This window comes from Zalophus californianus, chromosome 3, assembly GCF_009762305.2.
Source record: "Zalophus californianus isolate mZalCal1 chromosome 3, mZalCal1.pri.v2, whole genome shotgun sequence".
NCBI classification, from domain to species: Eukaryota; Metazoa; Chordata; class Mammalia; order Carnivora; family Otariidae; genus Zalophus; species Zalophus californianus.
This window is the reverse complement of record NC_045597.1, coordinates 76261145-76281539: the sequence shown is the minus strand read 5'-3', so window position 1 is coordinate 76281539 and position 20395 is coordinate 76261145. Positions and strand designations below refer to the sequence as shown.

General features: G+C 45.0%; 1 protein-coding gene and 1 long non-coding RNA gene across 2 annotated transcripts in view; both read right to left on the bottom strand.

Moving 5' to 3' along the window:
• LOC118356793 overlaps positions 1 to 1863 on the bottom strand; it is a 70994-nt gene extending 69131 nt beyond the window's left edge. The window contains exon 1 of the long non-coding RNA XR_004819936.1: positions 1731 to 1863. This is a non-coding gene — a long non-coding RNA (uncharacterized LOC118356793). The remainder of the gene's footprint in view (positions 1 to 1730) is intronic.
• SPATA13 (spermatogenesis associated 13) overlaps positions 1 to 20395 on the bottom strand; it is a 363796-nt gene that overhangs the window by 270291 nt on the left and 73110 nt on the right. The window lies entirely within an intron of this gene.

The following is a 20395-nucleotide window of genomic DNA, read 5'->3' as shown; positions in this document are numbered from 1 at the left end:
TCCCATACTAATGACTTTCCAATTTCATATTTATTACCGATATGTCACCCGTGAATTTACTTACGTAACCTTCTTCCATCTACTTACGTTTTTGACCTACACGAAGATTTAGGCTTAATATTGGGTAGGTATTTCTTTATAATTTGTTTTTTATTGAGCCACTTGATTTTGATGCTCTGAAGTTTAATGAATAAATTCTTACTTGACCTAATCACACTACTGCTCAATTTACAGACAGTATTTATAACTCAAAAAGAAAAAAAAAAGCATGAAGCAAGAGTCAGAGATCTAGGATTGGTGGGATTTCCAGGTGTTTGCTGCCTGAATTCTGGTATTTACTCATGAAGGTCATAACAGAATTAAATTCTGCCCAGGGATGAGAAAAGTGTTAAGACTTAGAGGTTTGGACTGGGGAGTCTGTATAACCGATTGGGAGGGGACAGAAAGATGTACAACCAATTCCATCTGCTTCCAGTGGAGCCCTGAACTCTTATCTTCAGGATGGCATGGAATAAATCCACTGAGCACTAGGTTTACAAGGTGAATGGAGGCTGCTTTAGCTAGAATCTTGCAAATGGCAACCCTAGGCCTCTTCTTGGTTTGGTCTGTCCCTTCCCAGGCCAAGGTACCATGACTGCTGGCCAGGTCTAGCCTAAGTTTCTAGCCTGAGTTTCTGAATCTGGCTTCAGCAAAGATAGGGTACAACCCTTCTTCCTGACCCTAAGGTACAGTGGATATGGGAGAAGGAGCCGCCCTACCTGAGTGGGCTTCAGGGAAGCTGTGTTCTCGAGTGACAGTTCTTGAGGGTTCAGTTCAGGCAAGGAGGTAGAGTAAGATTTAGTGATGATGCAGGGGAGTGTGTTTTCCTGCAATGAGAATTCCAGAGGGTAGGGCAGAAATGTTTGAGCAAGAGTCAGCTGGGGCCTTTGGGCCAGGGGAGAGGGAGCCCAGATCAGCTTGGGGTCAAGAGAAGTGGATGGTGGTTGGCTGGAGGGCCTTATAACTTGGGCATGGATCAAGAATTACAATAATTCACTCATCCGTCCTATGAATATTTATTGAGTGTGCTCTCCGTGCCAGATGGTGGTTTGGCAATGAGAATACAGACGTGAATAACACAAAGTCCCCGCCATGTGGAGTGCATCTTCTAGTGGGCCAGACATCGGGCTATGGGGAAGCGCTGTGAGGAAGCATCAGGCAGGTCAGGGAACTGACAGGGACAGAGGCTGCTTTCTTAGGTAAGGTGGTCGGGAAAGGCCTGTCTGAAGGATGACATTGAGCAGAGAGCTGAAGGGAGCAGGGAGGGCCAAGCCATGGAGGCTACCGGCAGAGGCCATGGCAGCCATATGGTATGTGGAGGAAGGCTTCCAGAACAGAGGGGCCGAAACACAGCGGGAGGGGAGGGAAAGGGGAAGCAGGCATGAAGGGCCGAGCAGGCAAGCTCTGAGAGGTCCTGGCCTCGTCTTTGAACTTTATTCCCAGTGGACACCAGGCCAGCGGCACCTTGAGTGAGTTTAAGTGTCATGATCTGCTGTTACACCACAGACCCGCGGTGTGAGGGGTTCGGCTGGCCTCAGGCTGTCTGTCTGGAGCGCTAGTCCCATCAGCACGCAGGAAGACAAGCGTGGCTCAGGCCTCTCAGGAGCAGCCGCATGCAGAAGCGGGGTTTTTTCCTGCTTGAAAAGTGAGTTGGCAGAAGCCAAAGGTGGTCTTTGGCTCCCAAGACTTACCAAATACAGGAAACAGAAGCAACTCCCGGTGAGGGGACTGTGGTCTCTAAAAACAGTCAGCCTCACCGAGACAGGCGTGGCCTCTCTGGAAGAGGCACACACGGCCTATCCGTTCCAGGCCACCGGCGGGAAGCTCGCGGCAGGGGCGGGAGGAGGGTCCTCTGCGCCTGCGGGGCCTGAGCTCCCGGGCGGAAGGGCACGGAGGCGGGGCTAACCAGGAGGGCCGGGCACTGTCACCGGGCAGGACCGGAAGCGTAGTCCGAACAGCCGCGACAACTAGAGCACCGTCTGCAACAGCTTCCAGAGTAAGACCTATACAAAATCAACGTGTAGAAATTCTGATTCTTCCCTCACTTAATCCTCCTGAGGGACTCGGAGATGGACAGGACAGCAAATGACACACGGAAAGGTGCGCACGTGCGCACGCGCGCCCGCCGGTCCCCTACAAGTACCATACCCATCCTGCGCTGGATCCCGTTACTGCGCTCCACCCAGACACTCGAGCCTCAGATTTGTAAAGCCGTGGAAAGTTAGAACTGGATAGAAGCTCTTCAGTCACCTGATCCAATGCCGTCTGTTTGGCAAATAAGAAAGGCCTTCAGAAAGGTGAGGTTGCCTGACTAGGAACGCGGGTCTCTGGGAAGCAGAGCGGGCGGGAAGGCAGGGCCCCTCTGCGCACTGCAGATGGGCGCCCCTGTCCTCCCTGTCCAGGTGAAGGCCAGCCCATCAGAGTGAGAATTCCATCATGATCGCCTGCCCTAAGTTGTCCCCGTCCTGATCAACCCCACCGCTGCCCTCCAGCCTTCTCTCAAAAGATGGCGACCTCACCCAGACCCACAACCATTTGGGTGGTGCTCAGTAAACAGAACTCTGGGACCACAAGAAGTGGGCATGGGGCTAAAAGTTCTGACAGCTCTTCTTAGAATAGCACCAGCATTAAGCAATAACTTGCCAAGAGCCACAGTTAACACAGTCTGAGATGTAACCAAACCTGTTAGCATTTACACATGGAAAGGAGTGTGCTCTCCTTCCCAGTATTCCCATTGGTGGGTTATGTCTCTCCCCAGTGATGTCTCTATTGCGCATAACATCCCAGGACCTCCTCTTCAAGACAGCAGTAGCAGCGCAAAGTAGGCTTTTGAGCCAAAGGTACCTAAGTTAAATCGTAGTTCTAAAACATACTAGCTAGCTGTGTGACTTTGGGTGAGTTACTTAACCTTTCTGAACCATAGCTTCCTCACTTATAAAAGGGCCATAATTATGCTTACTTTACAAAACTGATGAGAAGGTTAAATAAGATGACGGAAGTGAAAGTACCTGTGCTTGGTATATAATAGATTCCCAGAAATATTTTCTTTCTTTCTCCTTTGGGAATTACCCTCAGAAAGTGAAGCATTATAAGTAACTTAGTGGTGCCAAATTGTTACCTATTATTCTGAAGGTGAATAATACCTTTGAAGATGGCCAAAAGCTATTAGGATTCAAGTGTGATGAGTAAGAACAGCAATCAAATGGACAATGCAAGGTGCAGCCATCGTGTTAATAATGAGAACGGTCTTCTGAATGGATCGAAGACAAATTTTTCTCAATGTCCACCATGTTCTAAGCACTGTGCTGGGTAGTGTGACTACAACAATAAACAGACCATAGTCCTTGTCCTGAGGAGCTCATGGTCTGTATGAGCTACAGTGGCATTGCTAGTGGGGTTTTCAAAAATAATGTATATGGCGTTGAAGATATTCTAGAAACTTTGTTTAAAAATAAAATTTGCTGACTCATATCTTAACCAATAAACCTATAAAGCCTCTACATAAATCATTAGAAAAAAGAATTAGATAATTCCCCAAATAATTAGCTATTCTTTACTAATCTGGCATGGTTTTATCAAACAAAGATAAGCAATTAATAAATTAAACCTGGGGTTTCAAACCAAGAAAGTTATTGATAATTTTCTTTGTTAGAATCTCTAAGCAGGGGGCACCTGGGTGGCTCAGTCGGTTAAGCGTCTGCCTTTGGCTCAGGTCATGATCCCAGGGTCCTGGGATCGAGTCCCGCATCGGGCTCCCTGCTCAGCGGGGAGTCTTCTCCCTCTCCTTCTGCCGCTCACCACTGCTCCTCTCTCGCTTGCTCTGTCTCTCAAGTAAATAAATAAAATCCTTTATTAAAAAAAAAATCTCTAATCAGGTTATTAATTATTACTTTAAACAATAAGCGGCCTTCATAACACAAAGACAAAGGTTCGGCTTATGCACTGTTTTTTCATCCTGTATGCAACAAAAGCCACCCTAGCTAGGAAGTTTAACACCCTTCTATTTTGCCTTGATTTCCTTAATTGTGAAATGGAGATATTAGAATTACCTACTCAAAATACTGTGGTGAGGTTTAAATGAGCCCATAGGATTTAAAAGGTTTAAGCAGTGCCAGGAGCACAGGGAGTTTGCTGTTACCATTGTTGTTCTAATCTGATACCCAAACAATAATACCAGGTAGTGGGTTATCAACAGCTTTCTACATTGGAATTCTGCATTCCCCTTATGATTAAAAGATGTCATCCAAAGTTAGCTTTCTGGGTTTTGTTTCATGGTCAGCAAAAACTCAATTTATGTGGCATCATGAGTATGCAAAGAGAAACAAATACAAAGGTCCAACCCTCTGATGTGGCATGAGGCTTGGAGGCCATGAGTATGGGGAAATGGAAGTTCATCCAGGATGGAGCCTAGAGGCGCTCATGTTGCTATGTTGGCAGCAGCTCGCCAAGTTTGAATCTGACTGTGAACATTCCTTTCTGCATTCTACAGCACTTTGCCACAGCGTCCACAGAATGAAGATACAGCAGCGTGGGGTTTGGCAGGCACCCCAGGCGCTGAGATCACAGGAAAACAGAGGAAGGGGATCTGGTGTAATAAACCTCAGTGTGACTTCCTCTCAGGCCTCCCGAACCCCCGAGGTTGGGGGCAGGGGTGGTGGGGGGTGGGCTGTGAACCTTCTCTCCCACCCCAACTGCAGCCTTGGTGTAGGGTCATTGCATGCAGAGAAGAGAAAGGAAAGCAGGGACACGTGTGCTGTGGAGAATCCAAAAGGCTACGACTGTCCATCTCTGGGACTCTACATCTCTGGTGCCATGATAGTTGAAGGTTGGGGAGAAGGTGGTAGGGATGGGGTAGACCAGGAAAACAAAGAAATAGAGTTTATGTCCCAACACGTCCAATTCCCTGTCCTGACTTTTCAGTGCCTTCGATATTGAAGACATTCCTGTAGAACGCCCCACAGCAACCTGGTCTGACATGGATGCTGTCCGAGGGCTCGGGAGAACACTGGGTTCGCTGAGGGCCTCTCCTCTGGAGAATGTGAGAAAACCACTAACCAGAAGTGAAATGAAGACACCCCGTCGCAGGCTGAGAGGGAAAGTTGAGGACCTCCTCAAGAAGACCAGCAGCTGCAGGGGGATGGCAGGCACCAAAGGCCGGAGAGGGGGCGAGTCTAAGAAGTTCCATTTCCCCTTTGGCCTGGAAGCCTGGTGGATAAGGAAGGCCACTCTCCTTTTATTTCGGGACAATCTGAGGAGCACATTCGAGCCTGTAACCTGAGCGGGTCAGACATCTTGTCAGAAACACAGGGCAACTTGCTTATTCTTGTCTTCAGTCCTCTCCCAAAACAAAGCCATCAGAGCACGCGGAAATAGGGAACGGTCTTTAGAATACTGGGAATGCACAGTTCAGAAGATGAGTCTGCTAAAACAAACTATCCTTTCCATTCAATGAACATACAAACGTGTATGCACCATTCTCCTCCTTTGTGCCGGATACTGTGCTAGGCACTTTGGGCACAACAACGAACCATCAGATAACACAACACCTCCACACCCACAGAGCCGAAATTCTGGAGGGGGAGACACAGTGCTAAGCAAGAAATGAAGAGTGCCCTCTCGGCCCAAGAGCGGAGTGCTATGGGAGTCTGTAGGAAGAGGATTTAATTCGACATACCTCTTGTATGGAAAAGGAATAACAGATCTAAGGTTATGTTTATTCTGTTACTACTTTAAAAGTCCAAACGTCAAACTACTGGGTTAATCAGATGCTTAAGCTTTGCCTGCCTTCCCCTTTCTGGAACTCCCAAAGCATCTCTAAATGGATCCCAAAATACTTTAGGTAGGGATACAACAGATGCTGCAGTGAAGCTGTTCAGGCCCGTCTTCTACTCCTCCTTTGCTGCTCGGTTTAACTTGCTCTATTTACTCATTTGGTAAAAAGTGACTCATTTCCTCTCTTCGATGTTTTAGCATCCATGAAATGTGGAGGAGCTCCCTCTATCCCATCTTCCCCCTGCAAACACTAGCTACAGTGTCCGAGAGAGAGCTTTTCATTGAGAGCTTTGCTGGCCCCTCACATGAGTAAAACCTGTTGTTAATATGCTCCCTAAATTGTTCAAACCACTAATGTTAATACGTGATCTCTTTATCGCTCCTTTCATCCCAAACATCCAAAAACCACTTTCCATAATAAGACCATTGCCAAGGTCATTCCTCGAATACAGCACAGTCATTTTATTCTGGGTCCGTGGGAGTGGATAGACTAACCTCCCTAGTCCACTGAAATGAATTTCCACCAAGCCTACTTGACTTAGTGTTAGAACGTCCAAGAATACATAGAGTTGGAAAGTAATTTTTGAGATTATTGACACCATCTTTATTATTTGGCTAAAGGGAAAACTGAGGCCCCAGGAGGTTGTGTGACTTAGCCAGAACAACCTGGCTAGTAAGAGTTAGTAGCACCTGAGGACTGGGCTGGGGGCCCTTGGTCTCTGGTGCTCTTCTCACCACCACCGCTGGCTCCCCATGGCTCAGCACAGTTCCTGGTATGTGGCACCATGAAATACCATGCAATACATACATTTTAAATGGATGAAAGGTGATTGCTGAAGACGTGATTACAACCTTTGTATTCGTTAACTCATGCCTCACAACAACCCAGTGACATAGGTACTGTTAATGCCCTTAATATACCAAGGAGTGCAGAAGTTAAGAAGTTTGCCTAAGAGAATACAAATAGATAAGGTCAGAACTAGGATTTGAACTCAGGGCTCCTGTCTGAGTCTGTGATCTTGAAGACTATGCTGTACCAACAATGAAGGAATGGATACATCATAACATATATATAACCCTGAAGGAGCAGGAGAGGGCTGGGGGAAGAGTTTAAGCACAACAAAATAGAAATTGAGTGTCATACAAATGTATAGAATTATCCAAATATATATGTTCATACTGTATACACTTAAACTGCAGTGTGATACCTTTTCAGACCCCTAGACACCGTAGGGTTGCTGATCCAAACTTCAAATGCTATATAAAGCAAGGCGGGGCACCACATTTTGCTTTCCTGCCATATAAATTTTGAATTGTTCATAAAAATTTTGAATTATAGATGTAAAATGGTAGTCCTAATAACCACCTTTTGAAAGAAACCTGGCTAAATCTACTTTTTTTTTTTTTTAAATGCCAGAGAACATACTACCACAAGAAGTTAACACCATCACTGTGTGGTTTATCAGTACTAAGATTCTTGCGCTATCATACAATTTCCCCTAACGCTAAACTGGAACATTTATGTCTGGGCGTGCTGACATTCCTAATACCCTTACCATTGACTCTTCCACTTGGCAGTTATTTCTTAGAAGCCCCTCCTACTCAACAACTTAAAAACTTGAATGGAGCTAATTTTGCCAAACTTCCAGACTCAGCATTCCCTCTTCTCCCAGATCCTTCCAGAGGACATTTACCTCTCCAAGATTATTACAAGTGGATTTGAAGTTCCCTTTAAATTCCCCTGAATGACGTTCGTCCTTTCCTGGCTGAAGGAACCAGTGGTCTACCACACCAGGGCTGCTGGGACAGGGTGTGATAGGAGCCAAGGACTTTCCCACGGTGGAAGTAGCGTAGGAGGGATCCGTCGTGTTCTCCTTGAAGTGATTATTCTTTGTGGGCTTCTTCACATCCTCCTCCACGTCTCCCCTCCCCTCTCCCCTTTGCCAGGCTGCCCCTAAGCACAGGGCGCCCATTATTCAGTGACCCAGCAAAGGCAAAGCTATGCAGGAGCCTCAGGCAGATGCTGAACAGAGGGTAAGCCTGTGACGATTTTATTTTTAAAGACATCTACACCTTAAGCATATAAATCATCCATAATAACTCTTCCTCTGTTGGTTCATGTATGTTGGAAATATCCTTGTAAATTCCGACTCTATGGCATACACGATAATCCATTCCTGGTAGTGTAACGATTCCCAGTCCAGTTTCAAACAGACATCAGGAAAACCAAGGGATTGTTTGGGTGTCTCTGAAAATTCTCGTCTGAATGTCAATGGCTGAGTCACCAGCCCTCAAATATTACAAACATGAAACCAAAGCATCGAGTCCTCACAACAGCAGGATTCAGGTGCTCCCAGAGAGGACAAAGACAGCGGGAGCAGCAGGAAGGAGCCCAGGTCTCCCAGAAACATCGACATCTAGTGGCCGTGGAGAGAAGACCACCCTGAACTTGCCACCCCGCTCTCAAGAAAGGTCTAGAAGGGTGCTTAGGCATTGAGCTAGTTCACCCTCCTCATTTCCAGGTAAGAAAGTTGAAGCCCAGGGTTAGAACAGCTCACCGAATTTCACACTTCTAATGGATGGTGTTAGTACTTATTTCAAACAGGTTACTGCTGCCTGAATATTAACATGCAGGAACTCAGGGCAAATCGCCCACGCAACAGTGGTTAGTGGGTGAGAGGGAGTGGTTTATGGTTCACTAGGTATTTGCATCTAAATGCAGTGATTTTCCAAATTTTATAATTCATCCTTTTTCGATCACGGCACTGATTTACAAAAAGAAAAAAAAGTCAAAATTCACATCCCCATCTAAATGAAAAACAGGTCAAACAAGCTTCAAGGAGGCATATCAGGCAGTGCTCTAGCTCTGAAACTCTATGCAAACTGAACTCATACAAGGCCTTTTCTGCATTTCGTGATAATAAAATGCTAGCAAACAAAATATTCTTGCTCCCCAAATGCTGGATGGTTTAGATCTAAAATAAAAGTCTGTAATAAGTCTAAAAGAAAAGAAATCACAGAGGTAAATAACTTTGTGCCGTAGGTACAGATCGGTCCCATAAGCTTAAAACAGGGTGCTGAATGAGACTTGTTATTTTATAGATTAATGAAAGGCAGGGGAGAGAGAAAATTCCAAAGACTGAGGAATCGGAGCTGTTATGCAAGGTAGAGGGGGGAAAAAAGATGAAGCCAAGGTTCTTAGTCCCAAAATATCCCTACAGGAAGCTCAGTGGAACAATTTTCCATGGCAAACAGGAGACATGTCTAATAAATAACAAGCCAGGCAGGGCTGTGAGCAAGACAAGGAACCTGTGGAGGAAGGAGGGAAAAGCGGACGGAGCGGGCATGCTGGTGCTGACTTGCCCTCCCAAAGGAAAGCTGTGGTCTCCAAGGCCAAGACACTGAATATTTATATTCTGCTTGTAAAATGTGTCTTTCATAGAAAAATTTCATCACATTCTACTGTGTCCAAAGAGTTCCTTAAAGCGAGATCCTTTTATACTTTCCATCTCCCCTTGTCATCAAGCCAGCAGATGTGGAAACTGGTCTTCATTTGGAAATGGGGGAGTCAGGCAGAGATGCTCTGGTGGAGGCTCCTAGCAATCTGCCTGGAACATTTATTTCTCCTATAATAGATTAAAAATAAAAGTAGGGCGCCTGGGTGGTTCAGTTGGTTAAGCGACTGCCTTCGGCTCAGGTCATGATCCCGGAGTCCCGGGATCGAGTCCCACATCGGGCTCCCTGCTCAGCAGGGAGTCTGCCTCTCCCTCTGACCCTCTTCCCTCTTGTGCTCTCTATCTCTCATTCTCTCTCTCTAATAAATAAATAAAATCTTTAAAAAAAATAAATAAAAATAAAAGTAAAAACAAAACCAAGATAACAACTGTATGTATTATATATATATATATAACATATCAAATCTGTATACCTGAACATAAATATACATGAATGAACCTGGTCCATTCTGAATTTAAATATAAGATCGGATATTACTCAACCATCAAAAAAAAAAATGAAATCTTGCCATTTGCAACGACGTGGATGGAACTAGACGGTATTATGCTAAGTGAAATAAGTCAATCAGAGAAAGACAATTATATGATCTTGCTGATAACATGGAATTTAAGAAACAAAACAGGATCATAGAGGAAGAGAGGAAAAAATAAGATGAAATCAGAGAGGGAGACAAACCATAAAAGACTATTAATCATAGGAAACAAACTGAGGGTTGCTGGAGGGGAGAGGGGTGGGGGATGGGGTAACTGGGTGATGGGCATTAAGGAGGGCACATGATATAATGAGCTCTGAGTGTTATATACCACTGATGAATCACTGACCTCTACCTCTGAAACCAATAATACATAATATGTTAATTGAATTTAAATAAAAATTTAAAAAAAAAGAACTAAAGACAGCCCCCCCAAAATATAAGATCAGTTCTTAATGACAATCAAGAAGCAAACACATTACAATCAAACTATGCAACCGAGACCTCAAGATCCTTTAGAGCCATGCTCGTCCTCCCATTCTTCCATCTGGAAATGCATTAAGAACAGAGACCGGAAAAAAAAAAAAAAAGAACAGAGACCGGAGGAGCCCCGAAGGCCCAGTATGAGTGAGTCATGTGAAAAAGTCAAGCCATACCTACAGCCATACTCACTCCCCAGCAACTAGGAAGGTTTTAGCTCCCCCATGAGAAAGGAGACAACTGATGACAAGCACAGGTGGCATGGAAAAGCCAGAGACAGGAGATCTCAACACGGCAGGGGACCCAGGCAGGTGACTGCTGCAGGGGTGAGCAGGGAGGGGACCCAGGCAAGTGAACTGCTCCTGCAGGGGCGGACTGACTGGGAGGCGAGGGACAGCAAGGCCACCTGTGCACAGAAGGTCATGGGAACTCCTGGGGCCCCATGCCTCTACAGCCTTGTCTGTCCACCACAGCAATGCTCCCCCTGCCCCCCACCTTCCCCCTGGTCCTGGCCAACCCAACAAACAGCATGCTCTTGCCCTATGATCTTGAGGCTCTGCCACCTCTTCTTCCAGCCCCCACCCGCCTCACATCCACCTCCCCCGACACTGCCCACTTCTCTTAGATTTGCCTCAGATGTTTCCTCTATGGAGTCTCTTCCTGACCTCCCTTGTCCCTGAAGCAGCCCCAAAAGGGATCGTTCTCTCCCTTGGGCTCCACTGAACTCAACCAATGGACATACAGCATTTATTCATCCACTTCCTTCTACTGACCATCCCCTGGGGTTAACCTCCCCCCACCTTCCAGGTTGCACATGTGTGTGCCTCCAATGCCTCCCCCAGAATCCCATGCCCAGGCATCCTCCAAGAGCCCCCCCGAGCAGGAGGCGAGGGGTGTGCAGGCATGAGACACGACCCTGTCAGCTGTACCTGCCGAAGCTGGATGGAACTGGCACGGGTAAGTCACCAGGGTGTGGCTGGAATGTGACAGGCCCGGAAGCCCAGAGGGAGTCCTTACGGGGTGTCTCATGTAGCCGGACAGGCTAAAAACTGGAGTTCGTGGGGGTGGGGGCGGGGGGCATTACGGGTGTCAGTGGGGCCACTGGACAGAGCTAGGGCAGTGGGGGGCGGGGGGGCCGAGTAAGAACAGTGAGGACAGGCATTATCTGGCTTCTGAGCAAGCTTGACCTCCAGCCCCAGGCATAAGGCCTTTCACTTACAATGTCAGGACAAGGGCAATGCAGATCTCTGCGGGCACCACCTGTCCACCAGGGCTGGAAATCACTTTGTGCTGTTCACAGCGTCGTGGCAGATCACAAGGACCCTGCAATAAGCTAGGTGCTGTGTGTAGAGACAGGACAGGGAGCTAAGGGCTCTGCAAATCTAAGGAGGTTAGCACCGGAAGTGTTCACTTAGAGGTCACGTACTCTATCCCTTTCATATATGTTCAGGAAAATCCAGAGAAGAAAAGAGGCTCCCGCCCTGATAATGGCAGATCTGGGTCTCGAACATAGCTTACCTCCCAGGACACGCACCTGTCAGAACATGATGGGAAAAAACCCTCAAGTAACACAACTTAGCTGTTTGGGTTTTGTTTTGTTTAAGATTTTATTTATTCATCTAAGAGAGAGAGCACAAGCAGGCAGATGGGCAGAGGGAGAGGGAGAAACAGACTCTCTGCTGAGCAAGGAGCCCGATGTGGGACTCGATCCCAGGAGTCTGGGATCACAACCTGAGCCGAAGGCAGATGCTTAATTGACAGCTACCCAGGTGCCCCAACTTAGCTGTTTTTGGACAAAAGTACAAATGGCACATTTCTGAGAAGTGGGTAAACCTCCCAGGACATTATGGCAGCACCAATTCAGGCATCCCCCTTGATTTTGTTTCTGAGTGTTGTACAAACTAACACAGTTACCAGGTTTGGGCAAGACACGGCTCCTTGTCCAGAGAGCCCTGCCTGTGCCACACACTACCCTACAGATGGTGGTGGTCAGCATCGTGCCGAGTCCTCAGTCTGGAGCTGGACCAAGGCAAGCTTTACATAACATTAGAAAAGTCCATGACTATCCAGGCATTTTAACTTCTGGCTGAGACACAGCATAAAAGACCATTTCACCTCTTGCAGACTGTGGCCCACGGCCGAGACCCAGCCCACTGCCCCTCTGTGGCCCGGGAGCTGCTCTGGCTGGACACCATCCTGGGCTCCCCGTCCTCCTGCTGGCTGTTGCCAGACTGGGGGGAAGTGGCCCCAGAGTGATGGTAGAAGGTCTGAGCCAGCCTCGGAACCTGTAAAACACAAGACACCTCAACTATTCTGTGTCTGCTTTGTTTTGTGTGTGTGTGTGTGTGTGTGTTGTTTGTTTCGACATTCTTTTCTTATAACAAGGATGTTTGGTTTCCTGGGACAACCAGTCGAGCAGGTTAATTTGGCTCTGGGAAACTGACCAGTCAGCGTTATCAGATTTCACGCAGCTAGAAGCGCAGGGAAGATTTTAGTCTTCTCCTACCAGCTAAGATTAACTTTCTACCTGTTTTCTAATATCGTCTATATACAAGGAACATTATAACAATTTCTCACAAATTCATGGTTAATATCAATCTCTGACGTACGCAGATGGTTCAGAAAGAGTCTGAAAGCATTCACAAATATAAATCATCAGACAATGTCTTCTTGGCTTGCAGATGACTATGGTGGCCCCACAGTAAAGGTCCTTTAGGTGCTTTCTTCAGAGGATTGACACATGTGGCACAAAACCCTCCTCGATAAATAGCACTTCTGCTCTCCCTTTAACATCGATTTTGAGTCTTTAGTTTATAGAAGTTAGCACAGTAGCAGATATATGGAGGAAATCTCTACTGCCTAAATTGGAAGAAGACAATATTACATTTTTAAAGCCTACTATGACCACTGACTTAGGCATTATTATTATTACCGCTGGTACTGCTTTTATTAATTTTACAGTGAAGGAAATTAAATAACCAGAGAAGTGATGTGTCTGTTTTTAGCCCCTCATCTGGTCCGGACTAGAATTCAGACATTTCTGAACCCTAATACTGAAATCAAGGAGCCACAGATTTAATAGTCCTTGTGTCTACTTAATTACTGTCAACTTACTATTATCATCTTAATTAATTTCCTTTCATAGGTCCTTTGGGTTTTTTTAGTTCTCTTCCAGTTTCTTAGGATGAATTCTAACTTGTATTTTTAAAAATTCCTTCTCTAGGGAAGTGGTATTAAAGGCTATTTCCTCTAAATGCAACTTTTCCTGGAGCCCATAGGCTTGGTATGAGGTCTCCTAGTTTTTGTTTTTTTTTTTAAAGTGTATTTAGGTAATCTCTACATCCAACATGGGGCTAGAACTCACAACCCCGAGATCAAGAGCTGCACGCTCTTCCTAGTGAGCCAGCCAGGTGCCCCTAAGGTCTCCTAGTTTTAAAGCTTGCTAGATAACTTGAAAGTTCACCCTCAACCTCCTCTTTGCTCTGTGGATACTCAATAAGAGTGCTCGCTAATTTGTAAGTATTTAAGACTGGGTCTTTATGTAATTTATCTAATTTAATTGGCTTTTGATTAGAGGCTGATGGTGCTAACTAAAATCTCTACTTTCTTGAACCATTTGAAACGTCCTTCATCATCAAGTACCAAACCAAATTTTATAAATGTTAAAGGACAAAAAATTAAGGAAAGACTATATATTCTCTACTTGTAGGATACAAATTTCATTATGTATGATTACAGGAGGTTACAAATGTGTGAGGATCCTATTTCTCCCCGATTACTTAAAGTGTACTAGATAGGCTGAATTGTGAAATAAAAATATTTAAAAGCATTCATTATGTTTGTGCTTATCAAGCTCTGTTTATAGTTCTAATAGCTTTTGCTTTCTGTTTAGATCCATGTTTTTATGTCAGTATCTTATTTTATCTATATACATATAGATATAAGGCAATGTTAACAATGCAACAGAAGGGTTAGTCACTCGGGAAATACAAATGAGGAGCATAATGAGATATCGCTATGCTGCCAAGTAGTGGGAACACCAAAATGAAAAAGACAGACAATGCCAAGTGTTGAGGAGGATAAAGAAGAGCTCCCACCCTGTACTGGGGATAAATTGGCACAGACACTTTGGAAAACTGAATGGATTTTTTTTGAAGCTGGTCAATAGGCACAGCCTCACATCAGCAGCTACATCCCCAGGTACACATCTAATTGAGATGTATATATATATTGACTATAAGACACGTACAAGTATGCTCATAGCAGGGGCACCTGGGTGGCTCAGGTCATGATCTCTGTCTGCTTCTCCCTCTGCCCCTCTCCTTGCTCGTGTTCTCTCTCTCATTCTGTCTCTCTCAAATAAATAAAATCTTAAAAAAAAAAAAAAAAGAATGCTCATAGTGACTTTACTCATAATGCTCTCACACTGGAAGCCCCAATTTCCATCAACAGCAAAATTAATGAATAAATTTTGGTATCATATCATGGGCTTCTATACAGCCACAAAAATCAACTATAGCTCTACACACATTGCGAAGGAATCTTGCCAATGTTATGCTGAATGAAAGAAGCCAAACACAAAAGAGGACACGCTCGAGAATGCCATTTATATAAAACTCTGAAATAGGCAACACAAATCTATAGCGTCAGAAGTCTAGATAGGGGGTGGATACCTTCTTAGGGAAGAGCAGTGACAAAGGAGACGGGAGGAGAGTATCTGGGGGCTGTTTCTCAATCTCAACGCTAGTACATGAGTGTGTCCACTTTGTGAAAAATCCCAGCAGCTGCCTGTGTACTTAAGACTTGTGCACTTTTCTGTGTATGTGATATACTCCAGCAAACATGTTTGGTAAGAATCGAATACAGGGCTCTACCCGGGATTTATGATGAAACAGAAAATGCCACACTTTCCCTTTTTTACAAGGTAGAATTCGAATTTCAAGGAAAAGTGGGTCAGGCTCTGTGCGAATTTCTTCTCCTAAGTCACTTTGTGAAACGGTCAGCACCACCCAGTGAGATGGGTATTATGATCCCATTTTGCATACTAGCAAAGGGAGGCTCTGAGTGGATTCAGTTTGTTCAAGACCACACATCTGCTAGGTGGCCAATCTCTCCACCTTGGAGGCTGCCGGATCCAGAGGGCAGCCTGCTGAAGCTGAGAGCCTGGAGCAAAAGCACAAATCACCGCAACCCTGCGTGCAGACTTTTTTTCTTTTCGTCCTTCAGGATATTTCATATGGATTGCTTAGAGATAATGCAAACTGAAATTAAACTTTAGCGTTCCTCCTTCTAACGTCTCAGCTTCCCTTGCAGATTGGTTTTCTTTTAGCACCCTTTCTCATAAAGCCTGGTCGTGTTTATAGTGTTGTTTTATACACTAGTTTTCTTCCGCTACAAGATTTGCTCTTACAGTATTTGTAATGATAAACAAAACAAAACAACATGTATTATGTGATCCACCCAATTTCATTTAATAATATTGCAGCTTTATTTAGGGCATTCGATGTTTTTATTTTATAGCAAATTAAACTCAGATCAGAAAGTGTTTATTCAAAATGTATACACCCCTGCCTATTTCCAAGCAGCTTTGGCTCATAATAAAAGGTGCATATAAAATAAAGCTGAAATCCACAATTTGAAACCTCATGAAAGGGGAAGAAACTAATTTAGGATAATACAAAAGCCATCGCTGAACATTAAAATCAAATCTAAGCTTTCTGGAAAACAAGTACATAAATCTCCTAATCTGATAGAAAGAAAGAAATCAGTTTTACAAAGAAGACAATTTTCCAGATAGAAATTTCCAAGAGGCATGCCAAAGAAACTTATGCAAAAGGTTCAATAATGAATGATACAAATCGTATGTAGATATCAAGTGACAGTAAGAAGTTTCATTTTAGGGGCACCTGGCTGGCTCAGTAGGTGGAGCTCTTGATCTCGGGGCTGTGAGTTTGAGCCCTGCATTGGGTACAAGGATTACTTAAAAATAAAATCTTAAAAAAAAAAAAAAGGTGTCATTTTAGGAGGGAAGTGTTACAAATGAAACAACCCTGGATTTTATTTTTCGAGAACAAGTTCCAAGAAAAACAAAAAAAAAAGAAAACAGGAATAAAGAGAGGTTCTGGTCTTTACAAGGCAGCAGAGACCCACCGGGCTGGCCAGGCAGTGGCTCTGGGACAGCAGGTGAGCCCTGAGGGGCCAGGAGGCCAGCCTTGCCCTCTACCTTCCGGGCCTCTGTTTTCCCTCCAGGCAAAATACAGAAATAGCAATGCTTAGCCTGCCTACCTCACATTAAAGCACTCTGGGCAATGCAACATGCTGCACAGTGTCAATCCATCCTCTCATCTCTAGCAGTGCCATCCACATGGGCGAAAAACAACCACGTTTTCAAGGCTGAGAAATCTGTCCTTCTTGCAACCTTTGTCTCGAAGTGATTTCATTTGTTCCACTTAGTGTCCTTTCCATTTCTGTCAGGAAGGGCATTTATGAGAAGATCTCAATGTGTGATGAGTCAGCACAGAGTGACAAAAATGTGACCTTTCCCTATGAGCTGTTCTTGCCCAGTGTTCCGTCCTTCTCCTCTGGCATAAGTTTACAAACAAAAAAACTCCCTCACTTAAGGTTACAAGAGACAATTCACTGAGGGCTTTATCCTCCAGAGAGGCATGTTCTTTTCCTCTGAGCTAATGACCATGGATTCCAATCTAGAAATTACCAGTGGGCCCAACACTCTGTGTGTGTGCGCACATGTGACGTGTACTCACGTAAACATGTGTTCAGGTACATGTATGTGTTTTTGTAACTACCACACGATCAAGGCCCAGAATCTGGCAGATGGAGCCTTCTGTTTTCCCCGAGTAGACAAGTGATTGCCTGAATCTCTCAAACTTCGAGGGTCACTGCCCCTGAGATGGGAAAAGTTGGCACAGAGTTTGACTTTTTATTTATTTTTTATCTTTACTTATTTTTTTTAAAGATTTTTACTGATTTATTTGAGAGAGAGAGAGAGAGAGAAAGAAGGAAAGCACAGACGGAGAGTAACAGGGAGAAGCAGACTCCCCGCTGAGCAGAGAGCCCAATGCGGGGCTCGATCCCAGGACCTGGAGATCACGACCCAAGCCAAAGGCAGAGCCACGGAGGGGCTCCGGTGTTTGATTTAAAAAAAAAAAAACATTATTTGACAGCTGCTAAGATAGTAGATCTTAAAAGTTCTCATCACAAGAAAAAAAACTGTAATTAGGTGTTGACAATAAGTTAACTAAATTTGTAGTTATTATTTCATAAGTTGTCAAGTCGTTATGCTGTGCACCTTCAACACACAATGTTGTACATCAATTATAGCTCAGTAAAACTGGAAGGGGAAGAAAGCATAACGTATCATCACGTAAGCACCCTATCCTCTCGTGCCCCACGTGTGCCACTGCCAAAGCAAACGTCCATGGTGAGGCAGCTAAGGTCGAGCAGAGGAGCGTGCCACTGAGCAAAAGAAGGTAGATGTGGAGAAAGTTCTGCAAGGCCGTTGACATCTATCTATGAAAGTAAAGCTGAAGAAGAGAAAGGCCCTTGCCAAAACCAAAAATAAGTATTTGAGATTTAGTGCGTTTTTTTTTAAGATTTTATTTATTTATTTGTCAGAGAGAGAGAAAGAGAGAGTGAGCACAAGCAGGGGGAGCAGCAGGCAGAGAGAAAAGCAGATGCCCCGCTGAGCAGGGAGCCTGATGTGGGGCTCGATTCCAGGACCCTGGGATCATGACCTGAGCCGAAGGCAGACACTTAACCGACTGAGCTATCCAGGCACCCCAAGATTTATTGCGTTTGTATGCCCCATTCAACTGAGCCATGTGTGGCATTATTAACCAAGACACACCGCAAAAGTCTTCATTATCAACTCAGACAAGTTGAAGATATATTTATGTATATCTTTTCATACCACATTTGCATCTTCCTATCGAGTGCCAGACTGTTGTTAATGCTTTGAACATGGGATCTAAACAAACAATAGATGGGGTGCCTGGCTGGCTCAGCCAGAAGAGCATGCGACTCTTGATCTTGGGGTCATGACTTCGAGCCCACATTGGGTGGAGAGATTACTTAAACAAAAAGTTTTTTAAAAAATTAAAAATCAAAAAAAATAAACAGTGGACCTCTGAAGAACCTTTTGTTTTTTACTATACATTCCCAGCAGTACGTCTCTAAGTGTTCTCAGAGCACTTATGTCAGAATTGTCAGGAAGGGCTTGATAAAATGCAGATTCCCGGGCTCCACCACTGGCCAAGTAGGGCAGCCCCTCTGGGGTTGTTGTTTGGGATTTCCCATTTTGGTCAAGCTGCTTGGACTATATCTGTGCCCAATACATCTTGGGAAGTTTTGTCCTAGGGTTAATTCAGGAAGGCCGCCCCGATGGTCAGCACACAAATGACTACCTGTGAGCCGGTTTTGTGAAATGATGAGTTAAAACACGTGTGTGGATGTGCCCTCGTGCCTCATACCCACGTGACTTGTGAGGAGAGTGGTCAATGGTTTCATCTGGCAACCTCGTGTGCTTTGAAAACTGCAGTGTGATAAACACACGATATTTAAGAATGTGGCCCAGCACTTCATCACTGTCTCCCCCTACCCCTTTGTGCTTTTTTAGGTTTTTTTTTTTTTTAAGATTTTATTTATTTGTCAGAGAGAGAGAGGGAGAGAGAGGGAGAGAGACCGAGAGCAAGCAAAAGCAGGGGGAGTGGCAGGCAGAGGGAGAAGCAGGCTCCCCACGTAGCAAGGAGCCCAATGCGGGGCTCAATCCCAGGACCCTGGGATCATGACCTGAGCCGAAGGCAGATGCTTAACCGACTGAGCCACCCAAGCGCCCCTGGGCTTTTTTTAGTTTTTATGTTACTTTTCCCTTCTTCTTCCATTCAGTTAGAATTTAAAATTCCCACTGAGCCCAGTGTTGCTTCTCCAGGAGCCTTCAGGGCAAGTACTGTGTCCTTAAAACTAAGGAGTAACAAGCAAAGTCACAAACTTCCTTCCGACCCCTGCAGTCCCTCTCACCTTCTACACAAACTGCTCGCAGCCTCGGCTCTGGTGGCCAAGGTGCTGGAGGGAAGACTTACCCCATTGCCAGGGTTGGTCCACATACCTCAAGAGACACACACAGCCTTCGCCGTGTCCCCCACACAACCCCAGAGCCAGGAATTCCCAGTACATTTCCTAATAAGATGATGGAAAGGTGAAGGCTGTGTGTCAGTGCATTAATGTTGACCTTGACGACTCACTCTGATTCCAGCTGGTCTTTGCCAAGCTGCGATTGGTTGCCAAGTCCCCTCTGCCCTGTTCTCAGGTGACAGCAGTCTCCCTTTACCTATCCTGCTCTTTCCCGCTTTCGTTTTAGGCACAGTGCACCTGTGACCATCTCCTTGCGTGAATGAGACTAAGCCAGCAGCCCTGATCCACCATCTATGCTAATGCCTGCCTTTCCCCAGGCCCCAGCCCATTCCTCCCATTTTTCTACTCTCTGATGGGCATTTTCCCTCCAAGTTTGGAGGCATGAAAATATGAGCTGGGGGGAGGGTGGTGCTAAAAACTAAAAAGATAGCATTTTCTTAACACCACCATGATTCCCTAACCCAACTCCAAGCTTGTCTGTGTTTCTGTTATCTTTAGAGCTTCGATCTACAAGCTATTTGACAAAACTGATACTGATTTTTTTTTAAAGATTTTTTTATTTATTTATTCATGAGAGACAGAGGAGGAGAGAGAGAGAGGGAGAGAGAGAGAGAGCAGAGGGAGAAGCAGGCTCCCAAAGAGCAGGGAGCCTGATGCGGGACTCGATCCCAGGACCCTGGGATCATGACCTGAGCCGAAGGCAGACGCCTAACCATCTGAGCCACCCAGGCGCCCGATACTGATTTTTTGTTTGGTTTTATGTAACATCTTTTATACCAGGGCTATTTACATGTGAGATTCTGATTCTGAGGCGTTTAACTTTAACATAAACATCAGACTATGCTAATCTGAACCTGGCCAAAAATTTTCAACTAGGAAAATGGGCTTTAAAAGGATATTTTTATCAGAGGGGAAGAGAGAGAAAGAGAATCAAAAAACAAAACAAAACAAAACAAAACGTTATAT